Source organism: Macrobrachium rosenbergii, chromosome 43 (assembly GCF_040412425.1).
Source record: "Macrobrachium rosenbergii isolate ZJJX-2024 chromosome 43, ASM4041242v1, whole genome shotgun sequence".
Taxonomy (NCBI): Eukaryota; Metazoa; Arthropoda; class Malacostraca; order Decapoda; family Palaemonidae; genus Macrobrachium; species Macrobrachium rosenbergii.
Window position 1 is genome coordinate 10,865,771 of NC_089783.1, and position 19,562 is coordinate 10,885,332.

Sequence of the window (19,562 nt, forward strand, 5' to 3'; positions counted from 1 at the left end):
AATCACACATGTGCAAGGTATGGCTGCATACGCTAAGTCCAGACAAACTATTTATCCTCAGAGTGTGATTGCCATGAAGGTCTTTTTTTTTTAAGATTTTCAGTAAGATTTACAATGTTCACATATTTACTATTTACTGTAATCCAAATATCTATGATTCTATATATGACTGTCTCTTGGAGAGGATTAGTGTGGCTCAGTTATAGTATTCAAAAGTTCAATTTGTTATTTATGGAGACTGCAGTGCAAAGAACAGTAAGTTGGTTAATTAAAATTCCAAAGGTAAACATGACCGGTCTTTTCTTGAGTTCTATGTATCCTCCGAGTTTGTCCAGCTAATTGAGGAGCCCATGCATATTTCTGGTAATAGACTAGACCTCATATTCACAGATGTTCCACCTATTGTCAAGTTCAAGGTCTGCGAGCATGTAGGCACTTCCTACCAATGCGCCATTGAGATGGACATATCTGTTAATCAGTATATTCCTAATGCCACTACTGGAAAAACGGTCTGGCTGAAGTCGTGAGCCAACTTGGATTGAATTATTTAACAGCAATGATTTGATGATAAATGTAGATGAGCTTACCATGACAAACAGACAAAATTCAACACATGCTGACGAAATTGTTCATATGAAAATTACACCATTATTGTTGTGTCTTGCCATGTTGCAAATAGAATTTACCATACAGCTAAGAGAAATTACAATAATTCCTTGAAAAAGGAAACTTGAAGGAATCACTCAGCCTCATCTGTGGTGGACCAAATTGGCATTATCTATCTTTGGGCCAGGCTCGTCTTCCATTCCACCACTATTGACCGATGATGGTAGGCTGGTTACTAGAACTTAGGAAAAAAGCTGAATTGCTTCTTCGAGCTTTTGAAGCTAAGCAATCAGCTGAGGATGTCTCTCTCCCAGATACTTGTAATCCCGACCCTCTTACAAAATTTGCATTTCGCTCTAGCAGTGTTAAAGAAATTCATGATAATCTTGATAGCTGAGAGGGAGAAGATCCTGATGATATCTTCCCTCGGTTTTTTAACAAGGTTTCTAGTATGTTGTCTATCAAAATTAGTAGATACTATAGATTTCTAGGTCGACGTAGTAGCTTTGCGGATGAGAGCAAGCTTAGGAATGCAGTGCCTGTTCCAAACAATGGCACATCTGCAAACTGCAGTAATTGCAGGCAAATTTCTATTCTCCCTATGTTTTCAAAAAGTTGCAAAAAAACTTATTTTAAAGCCACTATATAAGTATATGGAATCTAAAGGTTTGTTACCTAAGAGTCAATATGCATATAGGAAACAGTTAGGTAACTGCAATAAACTTTTAGATTTGACATGCCCTTTGCAAGAGAACCTTGATAAGTGTTTTGCATGTAGAGTAATTCAAATAGATTCTAGTGCTCTTCTCCACTGGGTAAATTACAAGGCACTTATATACATAAACTTCAGAATCTTGCAGTAGGTGGATATGTTTTAGGTTTACTTCAAGGTTTCCTTACAGGTAGGTAGCAACTAGTTGCTGTTGATGGGATTTTTAGTGAACCAAGACCTATTGTGTCTGGAGTTCCACAGGGTTGTGTTCTTGGTCCACTGTTATTTTTAGTGTCTACAAGTGATATGGTTGTTGGCCTGGAAAACAAGATTATTTAGTATGACGATGATGCAACACTTGTGGGTGCAGTAAAGCCTTCACTTCTGAGAAATGTAGCAGCTTTCAGTCTCAATCGTAACATGGACTAAATTAGTGAATGATACAGTTGGTTGGGTATGAGGCTAAACTCAAATAAAACAAAAACTCTACTGATTAGCAGATCTCGCACAGATTTTCCACCCCATACTCCCCTTCAGGTGAATGGGACTCTGCTGAATGAGTCTGAAGCTTTAACTAATCTAGGTCTAGATGTAACTTTGATAAACATCCAATGAAAGTGTCAACAAATGCTGCACGAAAGTTACGTATCGTACGTAAAGCCTCATATATTTATAACAGCCATAAAATCAATGCAACCTGTTGTAGGCCAATTATCCTTCCTTTTCTAGAATACTGCTCTCCGGTGTGGATGTCTGCTTCTGCCAGAGATTTATTTTTTACAGCTAATGGTTCGTGGTGTTAGGTTTCTGTTGCCTAATATTATGACTTGGAACATCGACGGATGGTCTCTTGCTTGTCTGTTTTTCATAAGTTGTATTTTAACAGAGATATTTCATATTTACAATTGATTCCTGATCTTTTTTCCTGCCAAGAGCAAACAAATTTGCTGAACAAGCGCACCAATTTGCAGAAAATATGTATATTTGTCGAACTTCTCAGCTCCAGAGGTCCTTTATTCCTCACGCCGTTGGACTGTGGCACAGCCTCCTGAGGATGTCGTGCAACTGGAACTTCAAAATTTCAAGCTAAGATGCAATGCATTGCTACACTAGTACAATTCTCCCTATATTTTAATGAGATTTACTTACATTTTTATCAATATATTTATTAATTTGCTAATTTATTTATTTCTTTTTAAATAAATGATCTCTTCCTTCTGTTTATCCCATTACCTTCTGTTACTTCTTTCTAATGGACACATATTATTTGGAAGGGTGAAATTCAAATCAATGGCACCTGTGAGATTGTTCCATATGAATAGGATTCATCTTCTGAATAATAATAATAATAATAATAATAATAATAATAATAATAATAATAATAATAATAATAATAATAATAATAATAATAATAATAATACTGTGCTGCGTCATTTATTACTTAAACTTTTCATCTGTGCTTTATTTACACGGTAAAAAAGCTATAGTGGGTCTCATAAATTTTTGGGAGACAGGATTATATGCATTATTTTATCGTCCACTGGCCGCCGAGATATTGCGATAAGTCCCAGTCTGACTCCTAGTGTGTAAGATCATGGTGAATGCTCCAAGATTCACTGGGCCAGGAACAGGCACTACCAATCTGGCACGAGTCAGTCTATAGCTCTTGAACATTAGTGTAAAATGGTAGTGAATTGTTGTACTGTTTCTGTTCACTGCTGGAAGAGTGGACGGAGGGTAAAGACATAGATGTGGGAGCACTAATCTTACTACCGTCCCTGTACGCAGTGGCATAACTGCCTCCGTTTCTTTTATGCCCACTATAAATGAGTGCATAGAGTGTTTTCAAATCTCTAAAGAATATAGCTTTGTCCCGGGAATAATTAATCATGATAAAAACATTATTAGGACTGAAAGTTTAAAATTAATTTATATATGTTTACTTCGCAATGACCAAATAGTTGAACAATTATTTCAAAATGTTAACTCACCTACGGATGCAGCAACTCTCATGGACTTGCAGTGAAGGCAAATGGAGCAGATACATTTGCATTTGAATGCTCGAACGCTATTACAAATGTGCTTTTATCTGCAGACATTGATTTATGCATATTCATCTACACAAATAATTCATAATTATAGTTGTGTTTGGGAGCATATTTGCAATGAATAATCAAAATGGCGTTTGTATCGTGTTAATATACAAGTTATTTCTTCCATTTTATTATAAATCATTATATATGGCAAAGGCTCATTAAGCATGTATTTTGTAATTTCTCCATATATATTAGAAAAAGTTCCACGAAGCAGAAAAGAATATTTGGTTATAATCACTGGCTCTTTAGAGAGAGAGAGAGAGAGAGAGAGAGAGAGGAGAGAGAGAGAGAGAGAGAGAGAGAGATATGAAATTTTTCTCAATTTACCGGAATCCCCTTAGCTAAGATTTCCGTTTAGTTTATTAGCGTTTGAGCCATCTGGGGCAGACAGAAACATAAATTTCTATTATTTTTTCGGCTCCGCGAAAGCAACCAGTCAAAGCCTTGCTAATGGATTGTTGCAAAGAATGATCTTAATGCTATTAACCTCGAATCTTACCCTTGTTTTTAACTGGATTCAGAGAAAAAACAAAAAGCAGCGAGGTGACTACAAGCCAAACAAGAATAAGAAGACTGAGGTTACGATGAAATCTAAGTGTTTTCACGATACTGGTCCAAAAAATGACAATGAGAATGATGATGGGGGTTACAAAGAAAACAGTAACCGAAGATAAGGTTGAAAATTACACAGACAGGCCATGGAACTTAAGAAAAATGATTCAGACCAGAAAATGTATAAAGGAGCAAGTGTAATGGAAAAGAGAATATGGAGAAAGTGAGGAAAAAGCTGATGTTGAAGTGCAGTGACTCGAAGAAATGAGAAAGAATATTGTAAGACATATGACATGGATTGAAAGAAGATATTCTATTGAAAGGCATATTTTTTCAAGACCTCAGAATAGAGCCCCATGAATTAAAGCAAAACTTTTACGAAGAAAGAGAAAACATAGTCCATCTAAAATTTTCGATTCACTTTATGATTGCCAAGTAAGTAAGGCCGTGTCGGAAACTACACAAAACTAATTAATATGCGTGAGGACCAGGATTTACCATTCAAACTAATTTCCACTTAAGTGGACTATATGATAAATATTAGATTACTTGTTATAGAAAATAATTTTATGGAGTTTTGCTCTTCAGTTAATTTCAGGATTTTTTAAAACATGATTCTTGTATATATTCTAGCAAAAAGCTATTTCCTATAGCATGAATGATTTCAAAGGAAAAACACAACGCATATCATCAACTTCATAGAGTCCACTTAATTGTCCCTCATATTTCAAATTAGGTTATTATTATTATTATTATTATTATTATTATTATTATTATTATTATTATTATTATTATTATTCATATGGAACAAGCCCACAGAGGCCATTGACTTGAAATTACAGCATCCATAGAGATGGTGTTTATATGAAAGAAGTAACAGAAAATAATAGGAAATACAGAAGGAAGAGGTCAGTTAATAGAAAAGACAAGAACAGATAAATTAACACATTAATAAATAAACAGATAAAAATGTACCATTAAAATACAGGGAGAACTGATTTGGGGTAGTACTGAGTTGAATCTTCGCTTGAACTTTTGAAGTTCCAATTGCACAACATTCTCAGGGAGGCTGTTCCACAGTCCAACGGTGTGAGGAATCCAGGACCTCTGGAACTGAGAAGTTCGACAGCAAGGCCCATTGACTGCGTATTGGTGTTGCTTTTCAGCAAGTCTGGACGCTCTCGGCAGGAAAAGGTCAGGGATCAATTGTGAATGTGAAAGATCTCTATTAAAATACAACTTATGAAAAATAGGTGAACAAGAGACCATTCTTCGATGGTCCAAGTCGTCATTGCAAATACTAGGAAACGGAAACCAGCCGCCATGAACCACTCATCTAAAAGAGATAAATCTCTGGCAGAGGCAGACATCTACACACACGGAGATCACTATTCTACTAAAGGAAGGACAAATGACCTAAATCAGGTTGCATTGATTTGATCACTGTTATAAATATATGAGGCCATGGCCGATTGATTATCTATAATCGTTGGAGCGTCATTGAACTCGATAGTTGATGCTTTTGAACAAAACATAAAAAAAAGAAAACATGCCACGGTGTAAAGACTTGCAAGTTAATGAATTTGAAAAAAATGCATCACCTGGCGTAGTTTAAAAATCCACAATATATATAATGCCTTTGTATAAAAAGGCAACATCTGGCACGTTGTAAAAGCCCGTAAGTGAATACATTTGTATGGAAAAGATAATATCCGGTGGGGTGCGTAAAAACCTGTAAGTTAATGCCTTTGCAAAAAGAAGGTAACCTTTGGCATGGGGTAAAGACCACTAACTTAGTTCCTTTGTAGAAAAAAAGGCTACCCCCGGGGTTGTGTCCAAAACCGTAAGTTAATTTCTTTGTATATAAAAAAAGGCAGTCTCAGACTTGGCGCAGAAACCCGAAAGTTAATGTCTTTGTACAAACAAAATACAACCTGTGGCGTTGTGCAAAAACTTGTAAGTCAGTGCTTTTGTTAAAAAACACTGACTTTTGCACGGCATAATAGTCAATAAGTTATGTCTCCATATGACAAATAAAGAATATGCCAAAGTCTCTTCATCGCAATCGAGTTTTCTGTACAGCGTATAATCAAGGCAGCCGAAAATAGATCTATTTTTCGAGGATCTCGGCATAACGCTGTACAGTATGAGCCGCTGCCCATGAAACTTTAATTACGGCCTGGTGCTGGCCCAGCCTATATAGTTGCCAGACGCACCATTATCGCTAATTTTAAATTTAAATAAAATTAAAACTACTCAGGCCAGAGGGCTGCAATCTGGTTATGTTTGATGATTGAAGGGTGGATGATCAACATACCAATTTGCAGCCCTCCAGCCCCAGTAGTTTTTAAGATCTGAGGGGGACAGAAAAGTGCGGACAGAAAAAAGTGCGGACGGACAGACAAAGCAGGCACAATAGTTTTCTTCTCAGAAAACTAAAAAAAGCAATTCCTAGCGTGGCAGGAAAACCCAAAAGTTAATGTCTTTGCATGAAAAGGTAACCTCTGGCACAGTGAAAAAGCTCGTAAATTAACGATCTGTATAAAAAAGAAAACCTCAGAGATAGTAAAAACACCCAGAAGTCAAAGCCGTTATATAAAAAAGACAGCCTCTGTCATAGTGTACAATGCATGAATCTATATCTGCATAAAAAAAAGGCAACTCCTGGCGTGGTGCAAAAACTCAGAAGTTAAACCTTTGTATGAAAGAGACCCTTTCGCACAGCGTAAAAACCCACTAATTAATGCCTTTGTATAAAAAAGGCAACTTTGTCGTGCCATAAAAACAAGCGAGTTGATGCCTTCGTACAAACAAGGAAACATCTTGCGCGGAGTAAAAACGTGTAAATTGAGCTCGGAAGATTAGTTTTTCTCGTATTGGCCATTAACGATCTTTTTCTATTTATCCAAGGCCGTTGTAAGGGTAATTACTTTATTTAACAGCCTTTCCTGGCAGTGTGTTGTAAAGTTCCAATTTTAAATTTTTCTCTCTCCCATCCATATTTCGAAAATTACGTGACAGTATATTATTTGTTCAGATTCTGAATACAGATTGATTTTTTAAAGTACCAGTAAAAGGAAAGTGAACAACAATTAACGTTTCTTCGTTGCATCAGTGAGTGTATGCGCACGAGCTCATCTGTACTTGCCACCTGACGTGTGATTGTAAATACCGAAAACCCTTTTTCATTTAAATAAACAGAAAAACAACGGATTCAAAAGCTGACGCTTACTAAAGAAACTATTCTTTAGAACAAACGACATGAAAATGAATTAATGATTAATCATTTTGTTAAAGCAAATAAATACCTATACTTGAATGCAACATGGCCAGTCATAGAGAGACTTCAAAATCACGCATTTTCTCAGTGTAAATGTAAAATAGTGATAAAAGCTAAATATATGCAGCGCCTATAATTCGGTTTCCTTTTAATTTGCTGTACGGGGATGGAAAGGGACATGGGTATGACCATTAAACCTCAAATATTGCCTTAAAGTTGCTAGTATAATTACTTGTATAAATGCTTGTATAATCGCTTGTATAACGGAAAGTGAAAGAAGTTGATTCCAAAATAATGTTCTTCAACTGCAAGCCTTCGATTTAATGAGATTTCGACTGCATAATCCCCTTAAGAGAGTGAGTACAGTATTCCTCCATAGATTAATAAGACTCTTGACTGATCATTGGGGCTATTTAAAAATGACCTCACACACACACACATATATGTATGTACATCTATACACACACACACACACACACACACACACACATATATATATATATATATATATATGTGTGTGTGTGTGTGTGTGTGTGTGTGTGTGTGTGTGTTTGTCAAGAGAGAGAGAGAGAGAGATTTCTAAATAAAAAAGTACATGCAGTCTACTGCTTGTAATTACAGTTTTTGGTAGTTTTTTTAAAAGCTCGCAGGGCAACAAGAACGTACATTCCGAAAACTCGTCAAATGTTTTATTAACCCATGGGGGAACATTTTACACATCACTCTCAAGAGGGGATTATGAAGTCGAAATTGCCTATAATTGAAGGTTCACAGCCGTAATCCCATGTTTACTTTCTCATTTGCTGAAGCACATTAGTTTGGCATCAGCATCTTTCTCTCTCGGTTATACAAGCAATTACAAAAACAATTAAAAGCAATAGCTGCAGTTTCAAGAAATGTTTATCAGAACGAGCCTATATCTGTGAGGGAAATAAACGAAGAAGCTTCCCCAAACATGAAAGGATTCCAACCAATTCAAAGCTCAAGAGGTTCTAGCGAGGAAGCGCTGACACGCCATGCTCTCTCTCTCTCTCTCTCTCTCTCTCTCTCTCTCTCTCTCTCTCTCTCTCTCTATATATATATATATATATTATATATATATATATATATATATATATATATATATATATATATATGTATGTATATATATATATATATATATATATATATATATATATATATATATATATATATATATATATATATATATATGTACAATATATATAATGTTTAAAATTAGCCTATACCGAGACATTAGATGCACTGGACACACAATGACGAACCTAAAGAACGCATTTCAATCCCAACACACCAGCGGAGGCATCAACCAACATTTTGTGGATGTACTTTACAAGGAAAAGAGTATATTTAAATTGCCTTATTACAGACACTGAAGTTGTTCACCGAGGTGGGCGTCGTACTGCAACAGCCTGAACTAATTACCCTAAATTCTTTTAACCCCTATTCACATGAATCAAATATAATATTAATTAAAACCAAGAAAAAAAAATGAAATTCATGTGTTTACAAACAGTAATTTTAACTTAAATTATTTTTACAATTACTGGTGGACAATTACGTCATTCTTTCCGAAAGGCTCAGATAATGGCTTCAAGGAAAAGTGCAGGATAACAGGAAAAACTGCGAAGATATCTACACCAAGAATCCTTATTCGGAAGGTAATGAAGAAGATAACTTTAAAGGAAGTCATCTAAATGTAAATTTACCTTGAGTTTTTTATGGAGCTGAAACGTTATTTTTTCTTTGTTCAGAGTGAAATATATTTAAAGAAGGGCTAAGATTAGGAGAAAAAAGCTGAATAATTATATTGTGCAAACGATTAGCTTTTTTTTCAGTTTTAAAGAATGTGCTGGAAAGTATTTTTTTTACTAAATAAACCACAATTATTTGAACTAATTAAATAGGAAGGGGTAGCTGTTACTGTGCCTGTAGACGATTGGAGAGTGTAAAGGAATAATAATACGTTAGTTAAAGTACTGTATGGTGACTTTGAGGATATCAGTACATCATTGCTGCAATAATAAGCAAAAACAACAATGAAAAACTAGAGTCAGGAATTATGCTTGGCGAAATTTAGATAAAGAAAAAGTGAATGTTTAGAGTTATTTGAAGCAAAGGCAAATAAATGAGTTAGACTAAGATTGCATTGTTGGTATAAGTGAATAAGAATGTAAATTCTCAAGGATTTTACCATGTGCAGGGGTTTACTGTTTTGTGGGCTTGATTCACAAAGAAGTATGTTCAAAAGAAACATGTGAAATAATGGCGAGGGAAGAATTTAAGCAATCCTGTTACTGCAGAATGCATGAGAGTGTAAGTTCATGAGTGTGAAGGTGAGACGTAGATTAGCTATAGTCTCTATATTTCTGATCATTTATCTAGTGCTATCCTAACTGAAGCGAATGTGAAAAGCAAATATGGCTTTAATGGAGGTGTTGGCTTAGGTAATGGGTATGAACTTCACTGGGAATAGTGAATTGAATAAGAAGCGAGAATGGCAAAAAGAAAGTTGGATGACAATTTGTGAGTGTTGGTTAACAGGGCTAAGAATGAAAAAAGTTACACGTGGGACACTAAAATTAGCGGTTAACTACAGAAATTTTTTTCTTAAATTTAGCTACAGAATAAAGGAAAAATCGCGAAGAATGCGGAAGTTCAAGAAAAAAGGGATAAGCACAACTGCCAAGAGCTGGTGCAAAATTTATCTTGAATTTCAGGAAATCTTACATCCAAGGTTATATATGTCAAGTAAACGGAAAATATAAATCTTAACAAAATCTATCTCACAATAAAGACTGGTGTAGAGATAATGTGTAAATCAAATGTTGACTTGTATCCACGAAGCAAGTATTTAGAAGGGCTGTAAAATTCAGAGGATACATGACTTGCTTACGTGAGAAGAGTTGCTATAAGAAAAACGGCTGTGGAGCTCATTAATTAGAATTTAAAGTTTGCAAAATGGAAAGGCATCAGTGGCAATGTAAGATAAGAAATGGTAGCGGCAAAGTCGTTTAAGATTAGGCAAATACGAGGTTTTGTGAGATTTGTAATGGTTAGAGAATATATTGCAGGTGGAACAGATGGATTTAGTGTGCAAAAAAGTTTGTATAATGTAATGAAACAGGAGAACGTTTTCAGCCAGGACCATGTGTGGAAATGCAAGAATTACATATTGTTTAATCTTATGATAATTATCTTGAAATTTTAATTGTAAATTATGTAGTTAGGTCACGGTTGTAATTCATGTTAGGAAAATTTACTACATAAATATCTACAAGAGCTGTTTAAAGTTCGAAAGTTAATTTATGCAAACCTGACTTTTTTTTCTAGAACTTTGATAGGTCTTTTTCACGAGAAAAGTTCTTTTAGTATAACAGCGCTAATGGTGATGTAATGTGAATCGCAGAAACAAAATATGATATGTCCTTTTTTAATTTAAATTTCTAAATAGATGGAGGTACAAACTTGCTTACTAGAGAAGCAAATGAAAAGTGACTGTTAGCAAGGCTGCAGAAATGGTGGTAATAATTAATTAGGGGGACAAGAGAAATAATGTGGTCTAGTTATTTGTAAAGGTAGGTAATTCAGAAGTGTTGGTGCGGGAAGGGAGAGATAGACTAATGAAGTTCCTGCTGCGATGCCTTATGCACCGGGAAACATTACTAATTAGGAAATGGTAATGTCAAGTGCAAGATAAAGGGAATAGGCAAATGTTAGATGATCATGTAATGTTAATGATTGTTATATATGGTCATACGTCATGTCTGATAATTAGTTTTCCTGCACAACGAATTTATTATTTTAGCATATCTTCAAAGAACAAAAGGCATACACATATACATACACACGCACACACATGCGCATATAGGCAAAACACAAGCACACACACACTATATATATATATATATATATATATATATATATATATATATATATATATATATAAATATATATATATATATATATATATATATATATATATATATATATATATATATATATATATATATATATATATATATATATATGTATAATGTGTGTGTGTGTGTGCCTAAGAAAATGTTATGTGAATGTATTTACCAGTGAATTTATTTGCGAATAAATATATATTATACCAGAATGTGCTATAATATATTATTTATAAATGAATTTCTAAAACACCACATTTCCTGTTCTAAATTAACCTGACTGATGAACTGGATGTGTTAACTTAAGCAAATACAAATGATAAGTGATTGCAGTAGTTGGGAAAAAATAAAAATGTGAATCCTAGAGCTACGGCTAGTGATAAGGGCCAGTGAGAATCTTATCTTCATCTATAGACCGATTAATTGCAAGAGGGATTATATGTTTCCTAATAACTCCAAGGAAGGAGTTAGATTGTTCAGCCGTCCTAACCTAGCGTTGTCCCTGGTAATGAAGAACGGGTTTTCTCCTTATAGAGAAATAGGAAACCACAGTTCCCCTGATCGCTTTATGCTAGTTGTGCTTGCTGACAAAACTTTTCATGGACGTATGTAGTAAAAAATAAATCCAGGGTGAAGTCTTGGCAAACCTGCGGAGACACAATAGCCAATATATACTTAGAGCTGCATTTGGCCGTGTTAATCATTCTAACCAGATGGTAGTTGTTGGACTAATTCTCTGTAATAATATAGAATTTTCAAATAATAGACTGCAGAATAGTTTTTTATTGGAACAATAATGACAAAAGGAATGTAACCTCTTCTGTTCCTCAGGCTAGTGATTTTGGCTTATTACTTTTTAAATAATATCCATACGATCTGTGGTTTGGCCATGAAAACGAAGTTATGCATATGCTGCTGCTCTCTTTGCATTCCATCATATTAAAAGGCACATGTGTTTGTTAAATCTCCTAACCGAGATTTATCTAAAATTAGTGATGGTGTAAAATATGGGGGATGAAGTTAGATCCTAACAAAACTTAAAGTATGATGGTAAGATGGTCTACGACATTAGATTCCTCCTATCCAGATCTTTCCACTGACAGTGCTTCTTATCCTATATGCAACTTATTTAAAATGATATTTCATTCTTTTTTGCTTATTATTTTTTTGAGTTAGGGGGAGCTTACCTGGTAAAATGGCAACCCTTTCTTAACCAGTTAGTGATATTTTCATTCTTTTTACAGTGCATGAATGTGTTTGACATGTCGCCAGCTTTTTTTTTTTACTTATCCTTTTACCAGATTTGGGGTCAAATCTCATGCGAGAACAACAAACTGACATTTCATGGTTACACATTCTGTTACAATTATGATTGCTGAATATATTGCACCTCTAATCAATTTTGCTACAGGTGTGGTGATGCCCGCAGATGATGCTGCTCAGCTTTTGAAAACCTATGAATTGGGAAAATTACAGATGACTATCTTTGTTGAGCAAAGGCTCAACACCAAGAAGAAGAAATTTTGGGATCCTTTACCTAATCTAAAAGTAAAAACCTTTGCTAAATCGTCTAAAAGGGCAAAGGTTGAAGCAGCAAAAGAAAATCTTGTTTCTAACAATGTTTGGTCGACTTGCCATAGCAGCCAAATCTAGAGATATTACCTTGAGAAAGGTAATATCATATGAATTATCTGCAGTTCCCTTCTCAATTGCTCATATGGACGGTACTTTGAGGAAGACAACTAAGTCAGATTTGCTTGCTGAGCTAAAGAAACCTGTTTGTGATGAGATACAATCACAATTACCTGCCCCAACCAATGGAATGACTACTGCCCATCTTACTGACGCCATGGCAGTTATTCAAATGCTAAAATCTGGTGGAGTATCCACATTAGGCGAACTTGCTTATAAGCTATACAAGTTCATTATTTCATCACTTGGTACACTGTAATGCAACGGAATTGATGTTGTATTTGACAGACACCTGGATCTCTCAATAAAGACCAGTGAAAGGAATAAACACGGAACATCTGAAGCATTAGAGGTGCAGGTCAGAAATTCAGCCACACCATTACCAAAACAGTGGCAAAAGTTTCTAACAAATACAAAAAACAAAGTCAACTTAAGTGCTTTCTTTGTTTCTTCATGGAAGCAAATAGGCGAAGAAAGGCTAAATGAAGGAGAAGAGCTTGTTATTGGAGGTGGTTTTGCTGACCCAAACCAAGCATTGAAAGTGAAAAGGAAGATGTGTCTGTGTACATAGGAGAATTGTGTACTGACCATGAAATAGCAGACACAAGACTCCCTCTTCATGCCAAGCATACTGCTCGAGATCACAGAATTGTGATTCAGTCTCCAGACACTGATGTCACAGTGCTCTGTGCATCACATTTCAGAGATCTTAGTGCTGAAGAAGTGTGGTTCCGCACTGGTGTGAAGGACAAAATGAGGTACATGCCTGTACATAAGATTGCTGCGGGGCTTAACGAACAAGTATGTACTATATTACCTGCATTCCATGCTCAAACGGGATGTGATTCCACAAGCTCCTTATTAAATGTGGGGAAGAGGAAGCCCGTGCAAGTGCTTACAGGAAGCACACAACAACAGACACTCTTGGCTGAATTTGGAAAGGAGACACCTCCAAGTGATACAAACTTGACAGCTTGAGAGTAATTTATCTGTCAACTCTACAAAACCAATGACGGAGCTAGTACATCAGCTGATGAAGTACGTTACCGGCTTTTCTGCCTTAAAAAAAAGAAAGAAATGAAGGACTTCCCCCAACTTCTGATACTTTAATGCAGCACATTACGCGCGCTAATTAACAAGCATATATTTTGAGGAAAGCACTTGAAGCCACGGAGGATCTACCTTCTCCAAACAATAACGGATGGAAAATTGAAGATGACATGCTTCAACCAATTTTGATGACGAAGGACCCAGCACCCCATGCCCTCCTTGAGCTGTCATTTTGCCGTTGCAAGAAACCAGCATGCAGACGTGCAGATTGTTCAAGCAAAATTAATAATCTTTGGTGTACTGAAGGTCGTCTGTGTTCCAATTCAGACAGTTGTGAAATTTCATGGTCAACACTTTATACAGCTGATGAAAATCTATAAAATGTTTATGGTCTCCAGAAAACTTAAAACATTCCTACTTAGAGTTATTCTTTATCCTAAGCATATTTCTTCCGCCAATGTATGAGACAAAATCCGTGCTTGTCTCCATAATATTAAACTGGACTAGACTATACTTTCAAAATAAGCCCACACGTTGTATTGATTTTTGACTGTTTTGTGATCTTTGAAATAATTTTGAGCAGCATATCTTACAAGTAACCTCTCTCTGAATTACTTTGATGTTGTAAAACCCCAAGGTGCACGATAAAAATTGAAATTGCAACATGTGTAGGCTTGCATTTCGTCCTCTAATTAATGGGGCACCAAAGTGCCATTGTAACTATATATAGAAAATACTGATAGTTATGTGACCTTTTGACCTAAAGTTATGTTCTAACTTGTTATTTTTTCGTGTTTATTGTGTATCAGACATTTGCTACACACATTTTTAAAATTATAGCTAATTGCTAAAGTTATTGAAATTAAGATATCTATTTTATTATGAACTACATTGTAGGTTTTGAAAATGCTAAGACTCGTTTACTTGATTTTTATATGTTTTGTGATCTTTGAAGTGAGTTTGAGCAACATCATTATTTAGCTGGTCATCAAAATGGCTATGTGATTGTATGTTAATATGCTGGTAGCCATGTAACCTTTAGACCTAAAGGAATGTTCCGAATTTTTTAAATTTTTGTGTGTCAAATATTTAAAAGTTGGCTTTTCTAAAAATAATTAACTATTTAAATAGTTTTTCAAATTAGAAAGCTTTTTCTTATGGAATTGAGGTTTCTGAAAAATTTTATGATTTTTGACTTTGGTCACATCAGGGCACTTGCAGAAAGTAATTACCTTAACATGATTGGTCAGAAAGAGTCATGCTCTGTAGAAAAAATACCAAAATAGTGGTCGTTTACCAAGATATAGCGAAGCAATTCTCTGTTAAGCTTCCTCTACCAGTAAAATCTGACCATTTTTATGACTTTGCAGTGTGTTTATATAACATGGCATAGTAAAAAAGTGATACCACAATTTGAGGGTAATAACTACCTGGTGATGTTCAAGAAGGTTTGTACTAACAACTTATGGCATCAAACTTTGTATGTACTGTAGTTCCAACTGAACGAAAGTATTTTTCTCAACCCCGTGCTCTTGCTCTAGTAAACGTGGTTTTGGGGGAACTGTAGGATAGATTATTTATTTGTTTCACCAGCTCCTTAGAAAGAAATTACGCATAAAATTTCTCGATATGAGTGGCTTCTTGTGTTGAATTTTCTTCACCAATGATTGACTGGCATTATTTCTTTGGTATTATTATCGTAGGAGTTAAGAAAATTCTTGAACTTAATTCAGAATAACAATGAATGATAGGAAATGACATAAAATATTTACTTATATGAGGTTATCAAAGTTTACTAAAGAACGACATCTTATACGCCAGTTTTTTCTCTGGATAGTAACTGTTTATTTCAATTGTTGTTAAAAAGCAATTTAACAGAATACAAATACACTATACAGGCTTGTCTGAATATTGGTATTTTTAATGCGTTTGTAAAAGTGCCTCAACTGAAATGATATCATACAGTACATATTCATGAAATATGGACGTCTTATTTAAGAAGGCTTATTTTGTAAATAAGAATAATTACGGCATTAACAACACACCTGTGAATGGCACGACCCTTCCTACATTTTTGTCTTTGTTATTCAAATGCAGACGGCAGTATCATTGCCAAAGACGTAAATTTTGTGATTTAAATATTTAAATAAAATATTATTAAATTTTGCTTAATAGACCAATAAAATATTTGACGCACAAGACGTATAATGCATTACAAATAATATACATAGAAAAGGGAAAAAAGAGAATATTTATCTATTGCAGGAAAAAGTTATAGAATATGGCTTAAAACCGGCTTTTTCTTTGATGGCTCGATGATCAAGAAGACGAGAGAGAGAGAAAGAGAGAATCTTTCAAGTCCTAAAATTTTGAAAAGTCTTCGGCGAACTTCATCTTATCATCAACGTTTTTCACCTTCGGAGGATGAGAGGGCCAAACATCTGTTTCTTGCCTCACTAGAGCAGTGACCTCCTCTGGCCTCGCCCAATTGAATATGGCGTCTACATCCTTGTGCCATTGGGAAGAGAAACTGAGACAAATGGCTTCAAATGAAGCAAGAAAACAGAATTCTCTCAACAAAGAGAAAGTGTTACTTTGAAGTCATTATATAAAGATTTATAAAAAGCAACTCCAAAAGTTTTAATTAATTACAGCGTTCAACAAGACTGTAAATGATCTGAAATCGTTAAAGATCCTTTTTGTTTAAAACTCACTAACAAGTTCAACCCAAGAATTTTTCTGGGATTGGCTGCTTGCCTTGATGTCACGAATTTACCCTGGAGGCTGCTTGCCCGGATTCTGAGTTTTTAGCATTGAGACACCCCTAAAAGAAATGAACCACATGAAACCGGATATGACAGCTAAAAATCTTTGATTCTCTAAAAGGGCTTTAGCAACATTGCGCTATCGCAAATAATAATTTACGATTTATAATCTCAATATTTTCAGAATATAAATGAAACAACGCATTACAACACCGAGATATGGTAATTTAAAAAATAAGGAGCTGGTCTTCGGACTCGACGGTTGGCAGGTTAGTAATGTGGCACAGATAGCGGAATGAAAAGCATCGTCTTGCCTGCTTTCCAGACTCTTAACAGGATATCGACTACAGGGAAGAGGAAGACAAAAAAGCGGAAAGATCAAAGTGAGGCAGTCTGTGCATGGGTGACAGGCGTCTGCACGTTAGTCTTTGGGGACATTCGGTGCCCCATATTCATCTTCGGAAGGATTTTTCTTTTTCTTATACTGCAAAGAAATGATCTGTACAAGGAACCATTTGACGGAGTATGAATTCACTTAGTTTACGTAGTTATTTTGGCCTCACTTATTTGTTTATTATGCTTTCAATATGATTATCATTCTGGTTTCCTTTTGCTATAACGGAACTGTCGACCTAACCGCGCAACGACTAAGCGATGATAGGCAGGGCAGCCGATCGAGACTACAGTCTACTCCAAAGCCAAATCAAAGTCCTTCAAAAGAAGGCATCGTGCTTACCCTTACAAATGGGAAAACAAGCACGTTAAAAGAAGAAGAAGGAACATCGTAATATGTGATTTCATATATTGAATAATTTAATTATGTCATGTCCTTTACATGAACGGATACGAAATGCGTATATATATATATATATATATATATATATATATATATATATATATATATATATATATATATATATATATATATATATATATATATATATATATCACATTACCACAGGTTTAAAAATTAGAGACAAGGTGTAGGTCCTGAACGGTTTCGACTTTATTTCCAGGCCATTGACGAAAGACTGATACAGACTGCTAGAAATCACAATATATATACTGCAGAAACAGTACTGATGAACGTCACAGCCATTGGATACCACAGGTCCACCACTGACAGGTGTCAAAATAGGAGTGGCTTCAAAACTCATTTCGTCCAATGGTAGGAATCGCAATATACTCTCAGGGGGCAATACCAGAAACGTGCAGAACGTAGGAGACTACAAATCCACACCCGACAGGTGTCAGGGCGAGGGGCAGGAGAACTTATTAGCTACCCCCGTACTGTGTTTACATATATGATAATCCTTTTTCCATACATCTCTACGGCCTTCCTTAAAATCTGAACATTTTACAAATTTCTTTTGAAATTACAGGATCAAGTTTATGCATGCTTTGACTGACATTCATATTATGGCCATAACTTTCTGTTATAAAGCTAAATTCGATGATATTTATATTATCAGTGCATTATTAGAATACTCAGTCATTTTTACGCCTTCCCAGTTGAAAGCATGATTGTTCTCACTAACATGTGCAAAAATACCTCTGTTCACCTCTGCATATCTCACTCATTTTTTATGCTGCTCTATTCTCTTTTCCAGTGCTTTACACGTTTGACCAGTATAAAAGTTGTCCCAAGATTTAGGTGGAATTTTATATATACATCCTCTATAGTATTGTTTCATTTCCTTATTGCACTTAAATGCGACATTAACACCAAAATTCATAAGATGGGGATATCATTATATCCCCATATTACTATTATATCCCCATATTACTATTATATCCCCATATTATTATTATATAAAGTAGTACCAGCAAAATTTTGTGTTGTAAGGTTCTTTTTTGTTTTGATACAGAGTCTTTTTTGCTGCTTCTAATGCAGTGTCTAACACACTCTCGGATATTTCATTGTCTTCCCTTTCTTCCCTGTATTCCTAATCTTATCTATTTCATCATCAATATATGAAGGTTTACATATACGTAATGTTCTTACAAACATAGATGTGAACAATGATTTCTTAACCTTATTTGAACAGCATAATAATGCACATAGGACGAAACATTGGTAGGCCGTCTGTAAACACTGTATTTAAACCCATTATTATTTCTCAGTCCATAAAGGGTAGGCACCCATCTTCCATTTCCACAGAGTATTTAATTGAAGGTACTAACCGATTTAATTCTGCAAAAAAAGTTATCTACATTTTCGTTATACACAAATTATTTCGTCAACATACCTGAACATACTATATGGCGTGGGAATGCTTTTGATTAATATTTTCTTTAAAAAAAAATTCCACACACAAATTACCTAACACTAGGGATAGAGGGTTTCCCATCACCATACCAATATTTCGTGAGTAGAATTCCCTATTGAATTCAAATTTACATTATTTTATAGATAATTTAATCATTTCAATTAGAGTGTCCTTATAAAATGGGATATCCACTTGTGTGTTCTCTAATAATTCCGACAAAAACTCCAGCAGATTGTCAATTGGCACTTTTGCGAATAGTGATACCACATCAAAACTCATAAACCTGGATTCTCTATTAATCTGTACACCATTTAGTTTATTTATCAGGTCCATTGGGTTTAGAATATACACCAGGTACTTCTCTAATTTGTAAGATGAGAAACCACCTGGGCTGATAATTGTCCTGGCAGGAAATTACCAAAGGACTGAGCAATCTGGAAAAATATAGTGATGTTACTAGCGAAGAAGTGAACATAGTTAAAGGAGTGATCTACGAAATTATGAAAAATCTGACACCACGAATGTTCCCCAAGAGATTTATGGTTGCCGTCAATGAACTGAAAAAAAAGGCGTTTAAAATGTACACATGACTAAATCAGAAAAATCAGAT